At 63.0% G+C, this 6,414-nt stretch overlaps 1 protein-coding gene across 3 annotated transcripts in view; it reads left to right on the top strand.

Moving 5' to 3' along the window:
* The first annotated feature begins 887 nt into the window (after nucleotides 1-887).
* NLGN3 (neuroligin 3) overlaps nucleotides 888-6,414 on the top strand; it is a 30,465-nt gene continuing 24,938 nt past the window's right edge. Inside the window, exon 1 of one of the 3 annotated variants that reach the window (XM_048959616.1) lies at nucleotides 888-960. The gene's annotated coding sequence lies outside the window, so the exon portion shown is untranslated. Of the gene's footprint in view, nucleotides 961-1,234; nucleotides 1,337-1,797; nucleotides 2,153-6,414 lie in introns of those variants that run through there. The other 2 variants (XM_048959611.1, XM_048959614.1) reach the window with 2 other exon arrangements.

Below are 6,414 nucleotides of genomic sequence, written 5' to 3'. Positions count from 1 at the left end.
GTCAGCACTGTGAGAAGTGGTGCTGTGCAAGAAAATCAATGGCTGCCCGCTGGAGCTGAGCAGCTCCCGTGCACTCCCTGTGCACCGCAATGCTGGTGGTGGGGTGCAGCCCCATGGGTGGGATTTGCTGGGCACTGAGATGCAGGGAGCAGCCTTGAAGCTGCTGCTGGGGCTGTTGGCCCACACGGGAGTGTGAGCACCACGGTCCTGTTGGGAACTAGGCTGAAGCATGGGGTGACAAAGGGCAGCTCTGTGTGCAGTGAGCTGCAGTCCATCTGTAAGCAGTGTTGGGGCACAGGACACCCTCACTTGCTCCTACCTGCACTGTGCACGTGGCAGTGGCATGCAGGAGAGCTGCCATAAAGGCCTGCACTGAGCACAAGCATCCAGAATGGGGCACGGCAGCCGGCTCTGCAGAGCCTGTGCCAGGTCCGGGCTGCAGCTCCGGCAGCCCCAAACACGCAGAGGTGTCTGCTGGCAATGGCGTGTCCTTCCCTGTGAGCAGAAACCGTGGCTGACGCTGCCCTGGCGATGGCAGAGAGCTGCGGAGAAGGCAGACGCACCCAGCGAGACCCAAATCCGTGCCCTGCTTCCAATGATTGCTGTAATCCCATCAGGCAGAATGAAGCAGCAAGGTGCCCCGCCGTGGGCTGGGGGAAACGTGGCTGCTGCTGGAGGCTGTGCGTGGCACGGAGCAGCCCTGTGCTGAGGAGGAACAGCAGGGAAATGGGGGCGGCTGGGGGGACTGTCACGGAGCACCGCTCTCTGCGGGCTGTGTCTGCTGAGCCCGGAGCTCTGCGTCTGCCACGGGGGGGTGGGAGGGGGGCCGTGCCGGGCCCCAGAGCTGAGGCTGAAAGCGAGGATTCCAAAAGGGAGCTGATGGATCCCCCCCGGGAGGTGGGAGGGGCGGGGGCTGCTCCCTTGGCTATGGGACAGCACGCCCAGGGGGAGCCCCGATGGGTGAGGGCTGTGCGGGCACCGCAGGGCTCCGGCCGGGGTGGGTGCGGGGGGCACTGGGGGGGGGCACCGAGGCGTTGCGGGGCCGCCCAGGGATGCTGAAGGACGCGCGGTGCGGCGGTGCCGTATCGGGGGTGCCGGTGCCGCCGGGCTCGGTCCCGACGCCCGCTGCGCTCGGGGACGGTGCGGCTCCCGGGGCCGCTCGGTACCGCCGGCGGCAGCGAAGGGGTGCAGCGACGGCGGCCCCTCCCCCGCCCGCCCCCGCCGTGCTCGCGCCGCGCGCTCCCGGTGCGGGGTCGGGCCGGGCTGAGCGCAGCGCGGGGAGCGGAGCAGCCGCCGCCGCCCCCGGGATGGCCCAACCGCGCCGCCGCCCCCGACGGTGAGTGCGCCCCGACGGCGCCGCGGGGTCCGCACCGGGGAGGGGGAGAGAGGGGCGGGGGGGGGGGGAACCCGTGGGGGGCGGCGGTGGGGATCCCGCGGGGGAGGGCGGGGGGCGGCGGCTCCCGGTGCCGCTGCGCGCGGTGCGGGGCGGCGCGGCGGGGGCGGCGCGGCGGGGGCGGGCGGGCGGAGCGGCGGTAACGGCGGCGGTAACGGCGGGGGTTAACGGGGCCGGATGAGCGGCCGCGGCGAGCCGGCGGGTTGCCATGGCGACGGGCTGAAAGGGGGATTGTGCGACCGCCCAGCTGCGCGGCCCCCCCCCGGCCCGACCCACCCGCTGCGGTGCGGTGCGGTTCGGTTCGGCGGGGTTCGTCCCCATCCCGGCCCCGCACCGCCCGCAGCGCCGCGCCGGGGGGACCCCAAGCCGCGCCCGTCCGTCCCTGAGCGCGTGGTGCGGGGCGGTGCGGGGCGGTGCGGCCGCCGCGTGTGTGCGGGAGCGGAGCTGCGCGGGGTCCCTCCGCGCTCGGTGCCGGTGGCGAAAGGAGAGCCGTGCGGGCACCGGGCCGTGCGGTACCGCTGTGGCGCGGCGTCCCCGTCCCGAGGCCGTCCCAGCAAAGCCCCCTCGCCGCTGCGATTCTCCTCCCGATCTTTGAAGGCAGAAGCGCCCCGCACGGGGCGGGGGTGCGCGGGAGCCCCCGGGGAGCGCCGTGCCGCCCTCGGTCCCCGAGCATCCCAGCCGCGGGGCGCTCCCTCGGATAGCGGATCCGCAGCCACCGGAGCCGACGTCTGCCCGACGGTGAAGCGCTGACATTTAGAGGTCACGCTTTTAGCACTGTGCATGTCTTTGCTTCATTTGCATTTGCAGTTAGCCCAGATCTTGGCTTTGCCGCTCGCATGTGCGGTTGTCATGGTTACCTGTACATGGTTCCATGCGGAGTTGGGTCGGACACCTGCGGGCGCGCAGCTCCGCGCCTCTCCAGCACAGGGCAGAGCCGGGGGGCAACGGATGGAGCACCGGGCGCAGCCGATGCAGCGCAGTGCCATCCCAGCGCCGTCCGCCTGCACACAGCCCTGCTTTGCCACGAATTGCGTGTGTGGGGCAGCGCCGCTGGGGGGGGGGTGGGGGCTGAGCACCCCGCACCTTGCAGCTGGGTCTGTCTCTTTCCAGACCCTCCGTGTGAGATGGGCAGGGATGCAATCCAGGGGAGTTCCGACGGGCGTGAGTCCTTGAGAGAGGGCACAGGAACGGGGGCTGCCCGGTCCCTGTTGGTGTTGTGTCCCAGTGGGAACACGGAAGGATGCTGCTGGGAATCGGTGTGGGTGGGCACGTGGAGCACAACCTGCTGCTTTCCATGGAAGGAAACTGGGGAATTCACGGCAAGGCACAGGAGGTCTGAGCGTGCCATGCCAGGGCTGTGCAGGGCGCAGCAATGGGTGCCTGAGAGCACAGGGCAGGGATAGCCAGGCTCTGCTCTGGGGGCTTCCAGTGCGGTGGTGGTTTGAACCCAAATGGCTCAGCCCCCTCGGGGAAGCTGGGATGGAGCAGGAGGCACGGAAGGCAGCAGAGCTCGTGGCTGCAGCTGCCAGGACCCACCTTGAAGCGTTCCCCGGTGAGCAGGGCCGTGCTGTTGGTTTAGGCACTGTCTGGGCTCAGCAGAGAGGAGGTGGTGCAGTGCACAGTGCTTCGCCCTGCAGCACGTGGGAGCTCTGCCCTTGCTCTGTGTTGTGTTTGCTGTGTTGGCTGCGCTGCAGGGAGCGGGCATGGGGGGGATGTGTGAGAGCAAAGCTTTGTGCCAGGAGCCGTGTTTGGGCTGGGGCTGCTTGGCGAGGAGCTCTGGGAGTGCTGGTAAGGAAGCCTTGCTCCTGACACTGCAAAATGCGGAGCAGCATAGAAACATCTGCTGCCTCCAAACCGTGTCTCATTGTGAACACAGCCCGTGAGGTGCCTGGCATGTGGGGCAGCAAAGTGTGGGGCAGCTGGGGAATGGGGAGGTCCCAGGGCTCATGGGGAGGGGGCTCCTGAGAGTGTCCTTCAATGTCAGGGTCCCTCCTGTGCAGAGTACTGGAGGAGCTTTGCTGAAGGTAACATTGTGGAGAGCAGGAGAAGCATTCTGGAGCCTGCAGTGAGACCTGTGGGTCGGTCACCATGGGGTCAGCCGGATCCCAGTGCTGGAAGCTGCTCTGTTTGTATCTGTCTGTCTTCACCCTGCCCTGGGCCCTTAGGCAGTGCCCACAAGCTGCAGCTTTGGGGCTCATGTGGCTGATAAGAGATCCGACTGAGGCAGGGTTTGCTTCAGGTCTCTGTATCCAAAGGCCTGGGGGGCTCACCAGGGTGTTCAGGTGCCAAGATCATGGTGCAGCTGCAGCAAGATGTTGTCTGAGGGCTGACAACATCTGAGCAAGGCAGGGCTCTTCAGGCTGGAAAAGAAACAACAAAAGATGGATATGATACATGTACAGGAATCACAGGAGGCCAGCAGAGCAGGGATGGAGGTTAACTGCTCCCTGTTTCTTTCCATGCGAGTACAAGGTCACATCAAATGCTGCTGGCAGGAGGTGCAAACCAGGAGGAGGGGTATTGCCTCTCAGCAGCGTGCTGCCGGGGCACAGGAGTCCTCAGAACAAGGTGTTGTGAACAGTGAAACCTTTTGTTGGCTCCGGTAGAAATGGGACAAGTTCAAGAAAGACAAGAGGTTCCCCGAGGACTGATAAATACACAGAGATGCACTCGGCCAGCCGCTGAGCTGCAAATTGCCCGTGCTTCAGACAAACAGCAAGAAAGCACACAGGGCAAGGTGGGCCCTTGGTTTGATCCGTTATGATGGGGAGCCAGCAGGGAGCATGGAGAGCAGGGCAGCCCTTATCCCACCCCACTTTGAGCTGTTCCCCTGGCACAGGGTGTCCCACAGGGCACGGGGTGCTCTGTCTCATGCAAGCTGCATTCTCACCCCTCTGCTGCCCCAGAGCTCATTGTACACGACGGGGAATCAAGATCCCATTTTCACCTCTCCCCATCTCCTCTCTGCTAGCCCTGCACTGCCTGCTCCGAGGGCAGGATGCATCCCCTTCTCTGTCCCTGCTGCCCCTGCGGCCCACCATGTGTCCTGCTCCATCCTCGGCTCCCAGGGCATCCACAGGCTGCCTGATTTGCTCCGGTTCAGCTTATTTCTTAACACTAGGCAGCCTTTACAGTAAAACACATTAAAGGATTTTTGCCAGAGGTTTTAGGCTTTCCGCTTTTCATGCTTGAAGATAGAAAACAGGGGAGGAGAAAGCTACAAGGGAAAAATATAACATACATTTTGGATTAAATTTAAACAGCCTTCTTTCCTTGCTGCTGGCTTGCCCAGCCTCGAGTCCTGACAAGTGTGAGGGATTTTCAGAGCCGTCTCTCTGCTGGCCAACCCCCCATCCCTCACGTTCCTTGTGGTCTTCCACTCCATCATTCCAGCTGCGGTGAGGTTTTACCCTCAGCTTTGCCCCCAGTCATCCTCAGAGGAGGAGGAGGAGGAGGGGCAGGGCGGATCCTGCAGCACCTGTGCCTGATTCGAGGGCACACAGTGTGAAATTCAATTTGTAGATAAGCTGTAGCAGGCCCTGGTGTCTGCGGGAGCCAGGCGGTGTCTGGAGCAGCCCAGGCTGCATGCATGGCGTGTCCTGCCTGCCAGCGCCCGGCCGGGCTGACGTCACCTCGTGCTGCTGCAGGATGTGGCTGCTCGGAGCTGTGCTGTGTTCTCCCAGGGTCTGCAGCCCCGCAGGAGCCCCAGCAGAGTGATGCTGACCCAGACTCATCCCTGGTCCCTGCGCAGGGGCAGGACGCAGCTGGCAGAAGGATGCAGATGCTCCGTTAGCAGAGCAGCAGGCAAGCAGGGTGGCTGGCAAGGGTAGGCACTGAGCGGGGCTGGTGGGTGATAATTTCCCACCAGCTCACCTCCATCTTCTCATCTTCCCTTCCTGATGTTTCCAGCGAGCCCTGCTTGCTGGAGGATGCAGAAGGAGCAGGCACTGCGCTCTCAGTCTGTGCTGTTTCTCCATCCTTCCCATGCGTTGCCTCGCTGGGTGCAGCTCCCTTCCTCCTGCCCCACTGCAGAGCTGCTTGGGTCTCCCACCCCCCAGGGTCACCGAGCAGTGGCTGTCATCCCAGGAGAGCCACAGTGCTGCCACGTGGTGGATCACAGCTGGTGCCACCAGGGCTGAATGGGCTCCAGTGTAGTGACATTGGGTTGATCCCAGTATTCCCTTGCCACTCGTGGCTTTCTAGCATGCCTGGCCCCTCCTGCTGTGATTCCAGAGGAGTGGATCTGTCTGGATGCTGTGTGCATCCCTTGCACAGGGGAGCCGCTGTGCTCTGTTGCCTGGCTGCCTTGCAGGCTGGCATCCCATGCTGCAAGGCAGGGTGGTGCAGGAAGGTGATGCCAGATAGCTTGTAAGCTTATCTCTGCACAGGGAAACTGAGTCACTGCAGAGTGATTTGGGTTTCATGGAAAAGCCGGCTCCTGCTTCTCTCCGACTGTTTTCCTCATGTTTATTCTTTGGCCTGGTGTTGATTGCCTTCAGTCTGGATCACCTCCGTGACCTGGCTCACAGTTCCACCTACAAAACTTTGCTGAGCTGACAAATTGCAGTGGGCAGCGATATGAGGCAGAAATAGGTGATCAGACAGGTGGCAGTACAGGAAACGATCCTTTATCAGCTCTGCTGCTGGGACCGGAGGCTCTTACAGCCACATTCCTGATTACAACCAGTGATTAAGTGGTTTTGGCTTGCTGCTTTGAGTCAGTAAAAGTGAAACACTGACAGCTTATTTTGGGTGCAGCTATTCCCGTTCAAAGCACTCTCGGATTTTCTTGTCCACCCTCTCCAGTCGCATTTGCAGGAAGTCTTTGTATTTTAAGCTGCAGTCGGTTCCTCTCTGCCCAGCCCACCTCCTTACATTTATAGAGCCTCCTCCAGACCATGCTATTCCATGGGAAGCATTGGCTGTGCATGCACGCTGCTCCCTGGTGCTCTCAGCTTTCCTTGAGGGATGTGGGAGACGTCCTTGTGTTGTGTTGTTGGCACAGGCAGAAGCCAGGGCAG

Source organism: Lagopus muta, chromosome 13 (assembly GCF_023343835.1).
Source record: "Lagopus muta isolate bLagMut1 chromosome 13, bLagMut1 primary, whole genome shotgun sequence".
Classification (NCBI taxonomy): Eukaryota; Metazoa; Chordata; class Aves; order Galliformes; family Phasianidae; genus Lagopus; species Lagopus muta.
This window is presented reverse-complemented; position numbering and strand designations above follow the sequence as displayed.